The sequence below is a fragment of the Typopeltis vanoorti genome, chromosome 5, assembly GCF_054136105.1.
Source record: "Typopeltis vanoorti isolate ZY-2024b chromosome 5, IOZ_Tvanoo_1.0, whole genome shotgun sequence".
Taxonomy (NCBI): domain Eukaryota; kingdom Metazoa; phylum Arthropoda; class Arachnida; order Uropygi; family Thelyphonidae; genus Typopeltis; species Typopeltis vanoorti.
Genome location: NC_143553.1, coordinates 17,778,424 through 17,795,140, shown reverse-complemented (window position 1 = coordinate 17,795,140; position 16,717 = coordinate 17,778,424). Strand labels below are relative to the sequence as shown.

General features: G+C 36.8%; 1 protein-coding gene across 1 annotated transcript in view; it reads right to left on the bottom strand.

Annotated features, from left to right (window-relative positions):
- Ranbp16 (Ran-binding protein 16) overlaps positions 1 to 16,717 on the bottom strand; it is a 1,020,902-nt gene that overhangs the window by 838,202 nt on the left and 165,983 nt on the right. The gene's annotated exons all lie outside the window — the stretch shown is intronic.

The window sequence follows — 16,717 nt, the reverse complement described above, 5'->3', positions numbered from 1 at the left end:
CATGGAAAACTGTTGCATAAACTGAAGAGTATGGGATTGGATTATAAAATATTGGCATGGATAAGAGGATGGCTGACTGACATATTATAAAATGGTATATGGGGAATATGAGCGCAAGATTTAAGGAAACCAGTGATATACCACAAGGATCAGTCCTTGGTCCATTGTTATTCAATCTATACATTAATGACGGAGCCTGTTTAGCTCAGTGGATGTAGCATTTGCACACCACGGCGTTTGACTGCACGAAGGAAGATTTAGTTTCGAGTCTAGTCTGTGACCAGAGGAAGCTTTTCAAAGTCTTTTTTCAACCAGTTCCCAAGTTGGTCAATCTCTGGTATGGGCAAGCAGGTTTTTACTCCTGGAAACGCGGGTTTTTTATCCTGTAAACTCAAGAAAATCGACCATAGAACCCACACTATTTCAGACATTAAATGTATTATGTTAGGGTTAGGAACCATGAGATGGCGGCACTTATTGAGTTCTCTTCGCTGCATGCTGCTTAATTAGTGATAGCCTTGGGCCAGCTATCTCTGATTGGATACAAGTGGAGATTGAACTGCCCACTCAGTCTCCAAAAGTTAGATAGGGCTAAAACAGCCTCGCCTACTCCCTATATGGGAATAAAAAGGTTAGCTGATTATTTTTATTTTATTTTTTTTACATTAATGACATTGGGAAGGATTTGACATGTAACATAGAGCTATTTGCTGATGATGATGCAAAGGTAGGCTGGGTAATCAGGAATGCAATAATTGCAAAATGATTTGAATATAGTGGAACTGTGGGAATGTGAAAATGGCTGTCAGTTCAATGCACTTTATGGTTAGATATTCACTGTCATGTTATATTGAATTATGCTAGAAGAAAGTGATCTGACTAGGAATCTTGGAGCTTTAGTAGATAGGAAGTTGAAGTTCAAGAGCCACATAGCAAAGATTGCAAATATGCCTTAGAGGCTAATTGAAATGCTGAAATGAACTGTGACTTGTAAAGATAAGGATCATTTTGCTTCTTTATAAGACCTCACTGTGACTACTGTGCACAGGTATGGTCACCTGGTTTCTACGGTGATTTTGATACAGTGAAGATAGTGCAAAGGAGTGTAGTGTATTAAAATTATACGAGGATTGTAGAATACTGATTATGAAGATAGATTGAGAATTTAGAAAGTGAGTTGAGAGGACATCATGCTAGAGGTATAATGGAAGAGTTACAGCACTAGGAAAGGATTAAAACTGATTTTAATGATTAAAATATTTTGCCTCAGTCACTGAGACATCTTTCGGTATTACAAATGACATGCAAGAAACTCAAATACAATACAATACTAAGTGAAACATGTGGATGACTCCCAAGCCCTATCTAAGTGTGTGCCCTCTATGGGTGTCTGTAAGTGGCCTAGGATGTAAAGTGGGATCTCTGATAAATGTTTCCCACATTTTGGGAAGTTTTGTGCAGTCACATTTATTTAAATTCAGTAGATTTCTGAGTCATAGGTTCTAGACACAGTCTTTCTTTTTTGAATTTACTATGGTAGAGCATAGTGGTTTTTTTCCAGGGGATCCTGTGGGTGTATCCAAAGCATAGTCTGCAAGGCCAGATTGACCATAGTTGTGATTGCAGATGTATGATTTGTGTTCTAAACAGATAGTGTCTGTCCAAATTCTCTATGGTTAGAGTTTCAAACAATAGAGTTTTAAATTTTAATAATACCATATTATTGAGAGGGGTGATGGTGGGAGAGTTTCTGAGTGTACCTGCCTGTGTGAGTAGGTTTTCTATATACAGTGAAGGGAAGATTACCAGGGGGGGGGGGGGGAGGTGTGCTACTAAGGTGTCTAGGAATGATAAACTATTGTTATTTCCTTTTTCATCTTAAACTGGATTCTTGGATGTAGGCCATCGAGGTGACTGAGGAAGGAGTCTGTCTGGGCCATGAGGCTAAATAGAGAACATATCATCTACATATCTTAGCCAGATAGAAGGTTTGAGAGGAGCCGAGTCTATGGCTTGTTTTTCAAAATTTTCTATGTAAAAATTGGCAAGAGGAAAACCATAGCAGTTCTCTCTATCTGTTCATAAATTTTGTTCTTCCAAGAAAAATAACCAGAATTGATGGCAAAGGAAAAGTGATCTAAAATATCAGAAGAAAAACGTTTTTTAAGAGGTTTAAGGTGTCATTTAAGGGAATATTGGTAAACAGTGAAGTGATGTCAAAGCTTACCAATATATCTGTATTATTTAAAGTTAGATTTTCAATCAAGGTTTTCGTGGTAAGTTCAGTGAGGGAATCAGAGTTAGCCAGCTTTGACAATTTGTAGCAAGGTGCATCAGTGGCATCTACTATTTCTTAGGGGAGAATTAGGTTTGTGGATTTTTGGTAAACCATAAATCCAGGGGAAGGACAAGAACTGAAGGGTTGAGTTTTTTGTAATGTCCGGCAGCCAGGAGGATACGTTTTTAAGGAAGGTTTTTCATTTTTTTTAAGTTGTGTTTTTAATATATTTATAAGGGTGTTTCATCCTGATCAGGGTGGAATCATGAGGAACTTAAGTGTAAAGGACAAAGGAGAGGATAGCTCAATTGTGAGTGAGCAGGAGTTATTTGAGGAAATAAATAACATCGATGTTAATAAGGCGATAGGATTTGATGACATATCATCACGCATCTTAAGGGAATGATCCAGGGAACTGGCAGTAGCATTGGCCTGCCTATTTAACAAATTTTGCAACAGCCCAAGTTCCAAGGGAGTGGAAGAAGGGTAAAATTGTTCCAGTGCATAAAGGTGGTGATAAGGCTATAGCTTCAAATTATAAGCCGTGTGTATACCTGGAGTTTTGGTGAAGGTCCTAGAGAGATTGGTGAGAAGTAGGATACAGAAATGGGTTGATAACAGCAGTATTATCTTTGGTTATCGGCACGGGTTTGTTAAGAGGAAATCATGTTTCACTAACTTACTTATGTACTAGAACAAGGTGACAAATACCTTGGATAAGGGACATGCATATACAGTGGTGTACTTGGATTTTGCAAAACATTTTGATAGACTGCCACATGACAAGCTCTCAAATAAATTAAAACAGATGGGACTGGATAACAGACTTCTATCAGATAGGTATCAGATATTTGTATATGGGGTGCAGTATCCTGAAAGGGAAAGATCACCAGTGGAGTGCTGCAGGGTTCTGGGGCAATCGCTGTTCAATTTGTATGTCAATGATATTGGTTTTTTGATGCTTTAGAGAAAGCAACTGACACAATGAAAAATGAAAAGCTGGTCCTTGTTGGGAATTTAAATAGCAAAGTAGGAAATGATTGTCAGTCATACAAAAATATTTTGGGAAAATTTGGAGAAAAGAGAAAGAATAATAATGGCAAATACCTGTATGGATTTCAGCCCAGGACATGGACTGGTTATTACTAACCATGTTCCAACATAAAAATGTGCACAACTTCACATGGAGAGAAGAGCCAAGGAATAAGAAAAGTCTCAATGACTATGTTATTGTTGATAGTGATGTTTTCTCCCTGGTACAGGACACCAGAGTGTACAGAGGATTTGAAATTGGAAGTGATCACTATTTAGTCTTGAGCAGGATAAAATTGAATTTCATATTGAAAAGAATAACAAGTAAGAAAGTTTTAAAGCGAATAAAAGTTGAGCAGCTCTCAGATGTGAACTGTAGACAAAAATACACACAGAATATTGAAGAAAAAATGAAAGAGTTTGAGAACAGGAACCAAACCTTGGGGATTCAGTGACAAGCCTTGAAGAAAACCCTGATTGATGCAGCCAGAGAGCCATGTGGTGAGGTTGTCTGCAAGGATAGAAAAATCAGAACTCCATGGTGGACACAGGAAGTTAAAGAGGCAGTGAAGGAAAACAAGAAAGCATATCAAAAGTTCCTGGAAAATAAGTCAGCTTGTGCTCTTAGAGAATACAGAGACAAATGTAAGAAAGCTAAACACTCTGTAAAACTGGCTAAACAAAAGTCATGGGAGGACTTTGGCAAGAACATAGAAAATAAATATCAAAAAGGTGGTAAGATATTCTGGAGGTTGTTGAAACTTCTTCAACAACCTCCACTCTTTCCTCCACACTCACACTCTTTCCTCGAGGAAAGAGTGCTTTAAAAGGAGTTAGAGATGATGAAGGTGACATGAAAATGGGAGAAAAAGATATCCTTGAAGTGTGGAGTAATTACTTTGCAAAATTGCTAAATGAAACAAGCAGTGATAGCACAGTGGTAAAAAACACTCAACAGGCAAAACAGTCAGAAATACATATCCATACTTCAAGTAGAAAAGGCCATCAAAGGCTTGAAATGTGGAAAGGCAGCAGGAGTAGATGATATTCGACCAGAAATGCCGAAGTATAGTGGTTTAAAAGTCTTACAGTGGCTGCATTGCATAGTTCAGAAAGCCTGGACAGAGCGACGAATTCCTGATGATTGGAGTAGAGCTCTAATAGTACCCATATATAAAAAGGGAAATAAAACTGAATGTGAGAATTACAGAGATATTTCCCTAGTGAGTGTTCCTGGCAACATCTATGCAAGTATACTTGAGAAAAGGTTGAGAAGAATTGTGGAAGAAAAGCTTGGTTTAGAACAAGCTGGATTCAGGCCAAATAGAGGCTGTCAGCATCAGATCTTCACTTTACGAGAAATAGTTGAGAAAGCATGGGAATATAACAAAGATCAGTATTTAAGTTTTGTCGATTTGGAAAAGGCATATGACAAGGTGCCAAGAGAGAAACTATTCAATACGCTACAGTATATGGTGTCAATGGGGCATTATATGAAGCGATACTTAGTCTTTATTTGAGTTGTAAGTCAGCAGTTAGAATTGAAGGAAGTACAGGAAGCTGGTTTAATGTTAAATCTGGTGTGAGACAAAGATGTACATTATCCCCTCTGTTATTCATTATCTATATGGATCACATTATGAAGGAAAGTGGTATCAAACATGATATCAGAATTGGAGATATTAATGTCAGCTCTTTGCTTTATGCAGACGATGTTATACTTCTAAATAAATCTGCTACAAGTTTGCAAGATTCCCTGACTAAATTGAGTAACTGTTGTAATAGTTATGGTATGAAGGTGAGCATTAAAAAGACAAAGACAATGAAAATAGGTAGAATTGTTCAGCTGCTTAGGCACGATTTTTACTGAAGATGGTAAATTAAATATGGAAATAGACAACAGAATCAACAAAGCTGGTTATGGTAGGAAGTCAACTGAATAAATTTATATGGAATGAGAGAGAAATTAGTCGGAACACTAAATTAGCTGTATATAAGACAGTGTTCAAACCAGTTTTAACTTATCGATTTGAGAGCTGGATCAGAAGTAAAACATATGACCAAAGATCAGAGACCACAGATATGAGAGTCCTGAGAAAGATTAGAGGCCTGAACAGATAGCATCAATGGCAATATCATATTCAAAACGAGGATATTAGAAAAGAACTTGACATTGTCAGCATCCAAGAATGCATTTGCAGAGCTAATCTCAGGTGGTATGGTCACTTAAACAGAATGGGAGAGGAAAGATTAGTAAAACAAGTGTTCTCTGCCAGGTTGGCAGGAAACTATCCAGAGGAAAACCAAGATATAGGTGGACTGATACGGTACAAAGTGCCTTAGATGATAGAAATATAAGATCTGATAATGTTGGAGTCTTGGCAAGTAACAGACTGATTTGGAGAAAAATTGTAGATAGGAAGTTAGTAATGATGTAATTTGTTTCATGTAGTACTATCATATCCTGTCCAACCCTTGAGGGTACATGTCAGGAATTTGATGATGATGATATTGGTTTGGGTTTAACTAGTGATATCCAGCTGTTTGCAGATTATGCAAAACTGGGGAGAGCAATACCCAGTCAGGCTGATGTTAATGCCTTACTAGCAGACTTGAATAGATTGAATGAATGGGCAGATAAGTGGAACTGTCAGTTCAATGTTGCCAAGTGTAAGGTTTTGCGATTTGATAAGCAACGATGGGACGCAAAGTATACACTTGGTGGAGAAACTTTATCAGAAGTAGAAGAGATGAGAGATCTAGGAGTGATGGTGGACAAGGACTTGAAATTCAGGAACCACACTGCACAAGTTGTGAATACATCACATCGAATAATGGCAATGATGCGGAGAACACTGACATGCAAAATAGAGAGGTTATGATTCCATTGTATAAGACCTTGGTCAGGCCTCATATGGATCATTGTGCACAGATTTGGTCACCAGCTTTTCATGGTGACGAGAATATGTTGGAAAGGGTACAGAGAAGATTCACAAAGGTAGTCAGTTGTCTTTGGAATGTGGAGTATGAGAACAGATAGGGAGAATTTAAGTTGCAGAGCCTCGTGAATAGGAGGAAGGGGGGGGGGGGATATGGCTGAGACATATAAGCTGCTCAGGGGTTGTTATCAGGTAGACATGGAAGAGATTTTTCATAGAATGGGAGAGGGGAGTAGAACAAGAGGCCAATGCTGGAAACTATATAAGGAGGATGTGAGCAAGGGAGTGAGAGGCAGGTTCTTTGGATGGGGGGTGGTTGGTGAGTGGAATGCATTATAATAAATTTAGTTTAATCCTTTATCCAAGTGTGAGCAAACAAAGTTTGCACCTGAAAGTATCTTCAGGACTGGGTTAAGGTGGTACAACACCACGGCAACTCGTTGCAAAGGTGGAGCAAGCTACCAACACTCCTATCTCAGTATCTCATATAATGCAAAACACATCTCCTTGCGGATATGTCTAATGTTATGCATTAAGGGAAGGGACACTACACAGACTATTTTTGACCTTTATTGAGGTCTCTTCAGTGGGAGCCAGGCCCAAGTGGAGATATCAGGCAGAAGCATTACTAGGTCATCTCTACCTATAGGAATTGCCAATTGGTGTGCTACCCTTTTTTAATAATTTACTCTGGATTTAAAGAAAGATGTTAAAAGTTTATTTTTCACTTGGTTAGAGTATAATAAATTTAGTTTAATCCTTTATCCAAGTGTGAGCAAACAAAGTTTGCGCCTGAAAGTATCTTCAGGACTGGGTTAAGGTGGTACAACACCATGGCAACTCGTTGCAAAGGTGGAGCAAGCTACTAATACTCCTATCTCAGTATCTCCTATAATGCAAAACACATCTCCTTGCGGATATGTCTAATGTTATGCATTAAGGGAAGGGCCACTACCCAGACTAGTTTCGACCTTTGTTTGCTCACACTTGGATAAAGGATTAAACTAAATTTATTATACTCTAACCAAGTGAAAAATAAACTTTCAACATCTTTTGCTAAATCCAGAGTAAATTATTAAAAAAGGGTGGCACACCAATTGGCAATTCCTTTAGGTAGAGATGACCTGCTAATGCTTCTGCCTGATATCTCCACTTGGGCCTGGCTCCCACTGCAGAGACCTCAATAAAGGTCGAAACTAGTCTGGGTAGTGGCCCTTCCTTTAATGCATAACATTAGACATATCCACAAGGAGATGTGTTTTGCATTATAGGAGATACTGAGATAGGAGTGTTGGTAGCTTGCTCCACCTTTGCAACGAGTTGCCATGGTGTTGTACCACCTTAACCCAGTCCTGAAGATACTTTCAGGTGCAAACTTTGTTTGCTCACACTTGGATAAAGGATTAAACTAAATTTATTTTTAACTAAATAAATTTGCATTATAGGAGATACTGAGATAGGAGTGTTGGTATCTTGCTCCACCTTTGCAATGAGTTGCCATGGTGTTGTACCACCTTAACCCAGTCCTGAAGATACTTTCAGGTGCAAACTTTGTTTGCTCACACTTGGATAAAGGATTAAACTAAATTTATTATACTCTAACCAAGTGAAAAATAAACTTTCAACAGTGGAATGCATTGCCTGAGTGTTGGGGACATGGACACATTGAATCAGTTTAAGATGCGGTTGGATGAGTACTTTACTTTTGTACTTATTTTTTTGCTAAATGATTATTATTTATTTTTTAATGTAAGTGTTTAAATTAATTTGTTCACTACTCTACATCCACAGATCAGACCAAATTCATACAGATTCTACTTAAAAAAAAATTATGGAATCTTGTATACAACTTATTGTTATAACAAATAACAAAGCAGTGTATAGTTTCACACTTCACCTCTCATACCTAGGTACTCAAACCCAACTCTTGATTGTTTTATCTAAGCAAGAAAAATAACAGCCTTTAAAAGTATATATGTCCACTATTATATCTAAAATCATCATGAATGTTCAGTTTCCTCCCAGTCCTCCAAACCTAGGGTGTAGCCAATAAACTATTATTAATTTCATCCAAATAAAAACATGCTGAAATCAAACATTTGGTGCACAAGCTTCCACTTTTTGTAACAAATGCTTTTCTCTTATAACCAGGGAATCTAACTAAAGCCTTTCTGATTTTATTAAAATAAAGAGTTACAATTTTAAAAAATGTTTTCTATGTGGCTTCTCCTTTATTGTAACTTGAACTAATTGAAAGCCTTACAGTACTTCCTCTTAGGAAGTACTGTAAGGCTTTTATTTCCTCACCCCATCCCATAACCAGATGTTAGTGTTACTATAGTAAATGCAAGAGCTTCTGATACTTTTTAAAATGATTTATCTGCTATATGCTACCAACAATGCAGAGATGACTGAATGGGCAGAAATTCAAAACATGTACATAATTTTCAATACAAAAGACAGATCTTCCTTCAGGTCAGCCGCTTGGAACAGACAGTACAACTCTGACCTCTGCTTTGTCACTCAAGACAACAGGCAACCATTACCTATATCGAGAAGAGTTCTCTTCAACTTTCTACAAAGACAACATAGACCAATTATATTAAAGGTAGGCCTGCAGGTACCCCTTGTTAGATCCATCCAACATCCCCGTTGGAACTTCCAGAAAACCAGATGCTTTAAGGATACTTGTGTCATAAAGACTGAATAATGTAAGCACGTAAACACAAGAAAGATATTTAATTAACCAAATATTTCGGTCTGGAAATAGCAGACCATCTGCAGTGGCACTACAAGAACAGTTTTAAAAAATACAAGGTGGAATACTAACAATAGATCATTTAAAAATAGAACAAGCTGCATGTTGTTATATCACTAAGTATTAAAGGGAATATTATTAAGCAGAGACATGATTGAAATAAAGATATTAATTAATAATATTAAATAACAAAATTAATATGAATTAATGAGTTATCCTGATTAGACTTTCTCAGATTTTTGATATAGATATAAAGTCATTCCGATTCAAGTTAGAATGATGGAGTAATACCTCTACGCTTTCTTTGAATAAACATTCAAATTTATAGCGGGATCTATGTAAGAGGCAAGTTTTTGACCAAAGGATGTTGTGGTTAGTTTCAATCCTGTGCTGAGCCAATCCAGATTTTTCAGGTTTGTTGTGATGAATGGAGGATTGATATTCTTCGATTCTTTTTTCAAGAGAGCGTCCAGTTTGTCCAAAGACAAACACTCAACTATGTCTCTTCCTGGAGTTTATCAAATTCCCTGCAACTGTGATCTCTCCTATTTTGGACAAACTGGACGTTCTCTTGAAAAAAGAATCCAAGAACATCAATCCTCTATTCATCACAACAAACCTGAAAAATCTGGATTGCCTCAGCACGGGATTGAAACTAACCACAACATCCTTTGGTCAAAAGCTCACCTTTTACATAGATCCTATTATAAATATGAACGTTTATTCAAAGAAAGTGTAGAGGCCTTACTCCATCGTCTCAATCTGAATCAGAATGACTGTATATCTATATCAAAAATCTGAGAAAGTTTAATCAGGATAACTCATTAATTCATATTAATTTTGTTATTTAATATTATTAATTAATATCTTTATTTCAATCATGTCTCGGCTTAAAAATATTCCCTTTAATACTTAGTGATATAACATCACATGCCTTGTATTTTTTTAAATGATCTATTGTTAGTATTCCACCTTGTATTTTGTTTTAAAACTGTTCTTGTAGTGCCACTGAAGATGGTCTGCTATTTCCAGACCGAAATATTTGGTTAATTAAATATCTTTCTTGTGTTTGCGTGCTTATATTTTCCAGAAAACCAACTGGGACACATTTGCAACCTATTTTGACAAATATATCTGTTGGATTCCTGCAACAAGCAATAATTACAAGAGATTCATTGGAGCTGTTTTAGCTGTAGGTAAGAAGACCATACCAAGAGGCTTCTGCAAGAAGTACATCCTTGGATGAGATAATGATAATAAAAATCTGTATCAAGAATACCCAGTGTGTGGCAACCCTGACATTGCAAATGAATTCATTCACACCCTTGACACCAACCAACAGAAGAAATGGACTGAGATGGTAGAAAGACTTGATTTTTGGCACTCCAGTAGAAAATCATGGAGCCTTCTAATAAAACTAGGTAGTAGTAGTACCAAGACTGTCCAAGAACAATCAGCTATTTTTCCTAACCCACGGGTCTTCAATCTTTCAGACAGCGTAGGCCGCATTAAAAATTTCAATGAAGCCCGAGGGCCACTAAGCTATACTATGGTATTTAGAATTGTAAGATGCTTTCCAGATTCACAAGGAACGCTGTGCAATTGATACTTTACATAAATCCTATAAAAATAAAAAAACTCAGCTTTAAGAGCATAGTTAGGAGTCGGGTCCATGATAAGTAAATATAATCAATACTTGAAAAAAGATAATTTAATGAAGAAAATATTCATTTTTTACAATGTCAGTCAATGGGCAACTTGGCAATGTTTTTCCTTGACCAGCTTGTCGATGTTGGCATCAATGTTGGAAGTCGCTATGCACAGAGTATTCTCGAGATGTTGGTCCGTAATCTGAGTTCTTGTCTTGGACCTCACATGCTTCATTCTGGAGAAGAACTGCTCACATAAGTATGTGCTTCCTAACAAAGCACACATCCTCAAAGCATGCTGGCGAAGATTAGGGAATGCGTCCTCAGAAATATACTATTTGTAAAATGCAAGCAAGGACACACTGAATAATTTTTCTCTCAAAGAAGAGTTGTTTTGGAGTTCAGGCAGCTCCATTTGTACTGAGCATGGCATTTCGGCAGCATTGACACTGAATGGCATTGAAAATAAATCTAAAGAAGACTGTTGGTTACAAAAATCACTAAATCTCTCTTCGAACTCACTTCGCAACATGGCTAATTTTGTAGCGTATTCATCAAGAGATGAACAGTTGGACTCAGCAAGAAGCTGAAAATGAGTTGTCTTTTTTTTGCAAGTTGTGCCTCCCAAAGTTTGAGCTTGGCCACAAAAGCTTTGATGTGATCAAACAGTGTGCACCAGATGATCTTTGGATTGTTGCTGCATATTTAGGTCATTCATATCCAATGAGATATCGGTCACAAAGGCAAAGTCTGTCATCCACTTCGGATCGTTAAATTCCGCAATCGGATTCCCCTTGGTTTGTATGAACTGCTGTCTATTCTTGAGAGACACTTGTGACATTAAATTATTATAAACACGTTAACACAAGAATATTTTAATGTTTGCCAAATATTTCAGTCTGAAACTAACAGACTATCCTCAGTGCCTTGATAGGCAGTTTTTACAAGGTGAAATACAAACAACTGATCATTCAAAAGTAGAACGAGCCACGTGATGTTACATTGCTAAGCTTAAAGAGAGATTTCATCAGTGATGAATAAATTATAGGTATTCATATTTATGAATTTAGGGACACAAAATACACACGTGTTGAAAAGATTATTTTACTGATTAATAATAAAATAATAACTTGACATTTCGACCCCTGTATTGAGGTCATCATCAGAAGGATACATGTGTATAAGAACCAAACTACATGCTGTTGCACTTTATACAGGTAAATTACATCTACGTTGTTAACTAATCTTTCTTCTTAGCCTGCCCTCTAGTATTAATTCACAATTTCATATAACAATCTTAATTTATAATTTCAATTAAAGAAAACATTAGAAGACTAATGTAAGAATTAAAAGGTCTCAATTAAAAAAAAAAAAAAATTTTTTTTTAGTGTGTTATCTGGATTAAACTTTCCCATATTTTTGACAAGGATATACAATCATTTCGATTCAAGTTAGGACGTTAAAGGCCTCAGCACTCTCTTCAAATAGGCGTTCGAATTTGTAGTGACATCTGTAGAAGGCGAGTCTTGGACCAGAGAATGTTGCGGCTTGTCTCTATTCTGTGCTGTGCCAATCCAGACTTATCAGATTTGTTGTGAAGAATTATGATTGATGTTCTTGTATTTCTTTTTTCTATACAGTATCCAGTTTGTCCAAAGTATGACAGATTGCAGTTACAAGGAACTTGATATACACCAGGCAGAGACATAGTTGAGCGTTTATCTTTAGAAGAGGAGGAAATAGGTGTGTATTTTGTTAATAGGGATATAAGTGGCTGTTAAATCATATTTCTTCAGAATTCTTGAAATTGGTTCTGAAATCCCGAAAATATATGGAATTGGAACTCAAAGTATTCATTTTTTGTTGTTCTGGATTGGATTGTAGGAATCAAACAGTTTTGTAGTTTTTTCGGAGAAGTCATTTAATTTCATGTGATGTTTGATAGTTGAAAGTTCTTTCTGTAATTCATGGGGAGTTGAGCAATTAGTTCTAGCTCATCAAATTAAACATTTAATGATTCCCATTTTTTGATAAGGATGATGGGCAGATTGTTTGAGAATGTAAAGTTCGGTAAAACTGTAAACTGTTGTTGTCAGAATACCTGAAGATCAGCGGATGAGGAGGATGTCTAAAAAAGATAACTTGTCTTTTTTTCCATCTCCATGGTAAACTTAATATGAGGATGTAAGGAAGTGATTTTGACTAAAAAGGAAGGTAAGGAATCTCTCTTGTGAGGCCACACTGAAAAGATGTCATTTATATATCTAACCCAAAAGCATGGTTGAGGGAATATAGACGAAAACAGAACATCCTCTAGATGTTCCAAATAAAAGTTGGCTAAAGCAGGTAAAAGTGGACTTCCCATGGCAGTTCCTTCCACTTGGTTGTAGAATTTGTTTTGACACAAGAAATATCCAGAGTGCATCACGAAATCGAATAATTTTACAATATCTTGTGGGAAGATATCAGCAAGAAATTGTCAAGTCTCTTTGAGAGGTGCATTAGTATATAGAGATTCTACATTGAAGCTCACCATAAGATCAGAAGGTTGTAATGAGATATTTTTTAATTTATTTAAGAAATCCGAAGAGTTTGCCTATATGTGATTTCAATAATTTCACTAAATATTTGGCTATACGCCAAGTAGGTGAATCAATACAGTTAACTACAGGACTGAGAGGTATGTCTGTCTTGTGAATTTTTGGTAGACCATAAAATCTAGGAGGTCTTGCAAAATGGGTTTTTAACCTTTCTATCGTATCTGCTTCTAAACTTATCAACTCATCTAGAAGGGAATTTAATTTCTTCAGTTGCCTGTTAGTGGCTTCGTGATCAAGTTCTTGGTATGTTGAGCGATCTCGAAGTAAAAGAGAAATTTTTCTTCTTTAGTTTGAAGAATCCACAATTACTGTCACTTTTCCTTTGTCTGCTTTAGTGATAACAAGGTGACTGTTGCTTCTTAAGGAATGTAGCGCTTTCTTTTCAAAAGGAGATAAGTTGGAAGGAGGAAGCTTGGCTTTGAGTAGCATAGAAGCAACTTCTAGGCGGAGAGAATTAGTCTCTTCACTGGCGAGATGACTAAGGTTCTGTTCGATGTTAAACAGGAAATCTAAATAAGGAATCTCTTTAGGGACTATAGCAAAATCATGTCCTTTTGAGAGGATGAGTGTTTCACTACTTGCTAAAGGGCGACCGGACACATTGATGACCAAATTATCTGGAACATGGAAATGCTCGATTTGTTTAGAAATAAGGACATCAAATTTGTGGTTTAGATGTGGATTCTGTTTTATATATGAATGTTGTATAGAGCATTTAGACACATTAAAAACTATGTCGGAAAGTTGTGGGTCTAAGTTTGCAGAGATGTACGGAGATCAGCAAATTGACAAATGTTAATAGCAAGATCATGTTCAGCTGCTCTGAGGTGATTATGGATTTTTAAAGTTCCTTCAATGTCATTGGCAAGTTCTTCTACACGTCGTGCTACAGTTACCCCAGACAAACTCAGTTTTTTAAACACTTCCTTATTATTTGGGCACAGAATATCCCCAGCAATGATGAAACACTCTTTCACAAACTCGCCGTCCAAGAAGGCTTTCGATTTTTTAGCAATTTTTTCAGCTATTACATAACTTACCTTGACACACGCTTTGCTCTATTCCATCAAACGTACCCTGCTGGCATTTTAAATCAATTTGGAAGCAGTTCACTTTGTCCACACAAAGCCACCCTTGAAGGTGATCGAAAAAATGGGTGCATGCTTTGTCTCATAGTGTCGTTTTATATTGTATTCTTTTGATACTGACACTGACTTACGACAAATTAAACACACTGGCTTATCATCGATCGGCACAAAAAAGTACAAATTAGTCCACTTCTCATTAAAAACCCGACAAGAATCACTTGATTATGCTTTTTACTCGTAGACGCCATAGTGATGGAAGGTGAACCTAAAAAATGATCCAAAATGGCCATGTAACAGTTATTATCCACTGAATATGTCTCACACTAATGAAAAAAGTCATCATCATCAAATTCCTGCCATGTACCCTCAAGGAGTGTACAGGATATGATAGTACTACATGAAAAAAATTACTTCATTACTAACTTCCTATCTACAATTTTCCTCCAAATCAGTCTGTTACTTGTCAAGACTCCAACATTATCAGATCTTATATTTCTATTGTCTAAGGCACATTGTACCGTATCAATCCACCTATATCTTGGTCTTCCACTGGGTCGTTTTCCTGCAAACCTGGCAGAGAACACTTGTTTTGCTAATCTTTCTTCGCCCATTCTGTTTAGGTGACCATACCACCTGAGATTAGCTCTGCTAACGCATTCCTGGATGCTCACAATGTTAAGTTCTTTCCTAACATCCTCGTTTTTAATATGATATTGCCATTGATGCCATCTGTTCACGCCTATAATCTTTCTCAGGACTCTCATATCTGCGGTCTCTAGTCTTTGGTCAAGTATTTTACTTCTGACCCAGCTCTCAGATCCAGTTAAAGTTAAAACTGGTTTGAACACTGTCTTGTATACAGCTAATTTAGTGTTCCTACTAATTTCTCTCTTATTCCATATGAATTTATTCAATTGACTTCCTACCATACTAGCTTTGCTGATTCTGTTGTCTATTTCTATATTTAATTTACCATCTTCAGTAAAAATCGTGCCTAAGTAACTGAAATGTTTCACTTGTTCCACAGGTTCTCCATTCACAACACAGTTGACATTTTCAATGATTCTGCCTATTTTCATTGTCTTTGTAATGCTGACCTTCATACCATATCTATTACAACAGCTATTCAATTTAATCAGAGAATCTTGCAGACTTGTAGCGGATTTATTTAGAAGTCTGGCAATATGAAAAAAGTCTGGCAATATCAATAGGCTATGACTGACAAGACGAACCTGCATGCGCTTATACATGAATATCACACTGTTCACAACTGACTGACTGACAGTGGAGGAGATCCTCTTGTATTTATATGAAAATAATGAAGTATCGAGAACCTTCGAGATGTATCTGGAAGGCACTAGACAGCACACTCGAACAAACTACTGCTTCAGCCATTTACCTGCAATGTTAGTACTAGTACTTAAGAACTGCATGGCACTGGTAGATGGCTGAAGAAGCATGTCTATTTAATCTTTATATTTATAGGATTTTATGTATCAAATTTAGGATTTTAAAGTATTAAATTCTCAAACAGCATTCTTTGAGAATCTGGAAAGCATACAATTCTAAATACCACATGGCACGTGGGTTCATTGAAATTATTTTTTATTTAATCGCATTTTAATGTTAAGTAGTTATTTTTTCAAAATGGCTGGCAGCCATGGCACAGGTGGCCCATGGGCCATGCAATGAAGCCCCCTGTCCAAACTAATATGCATCACATTGTTAACACATCAAGATATACTGCCAAGGACAAACAGCACACTCTTCAAATAAAAAGGGAACTTACATATTTGAAGAATAGCAGACTATCAGACCCTTTATATTTGCAACATTTCAGTCTTGAAGATATTAATACTGCTTAAATGGGTGTGAAACAAGGCAAGGCTCCATGTTTCGATGGAATTCATCCTGATTTCCTGTTGAAGTTAGGCCAAAAAGCTCAGCAGTGGTTGACTTGCTTCTTCTCTGACATCCTCCAGAACTGGTAACCTTCCAAAAGAGTTTAAGAGGACAAAAATCATCCCCATCTTAAAAACTAGGGAAAACCAATGACAAACCAACCAATCACCCTGCTTAGCACCTGTTATAAGCTCCTAGAAAGGCTCATCCTCAATAGAACTGGGACTTATTCTAAGATAATAGAATAAGTCCCAGTGGAACAAGTCAGATTCAGACATAAATGAAGCTGCTATGATCAGGTTGTCACTTTGTCACTCACCACACATAGAGGCAGGCTACCAACAATGCTTGAAAACAGCTGTAGCTTTTGTAGACCTTACAGCTTATGATACAGTCTGGAGGCAAGGCACAACCTGCAAATTGCTTCATGCAGTCCCATAGAGAACAATAGCTAAACTAATTGAAAACATG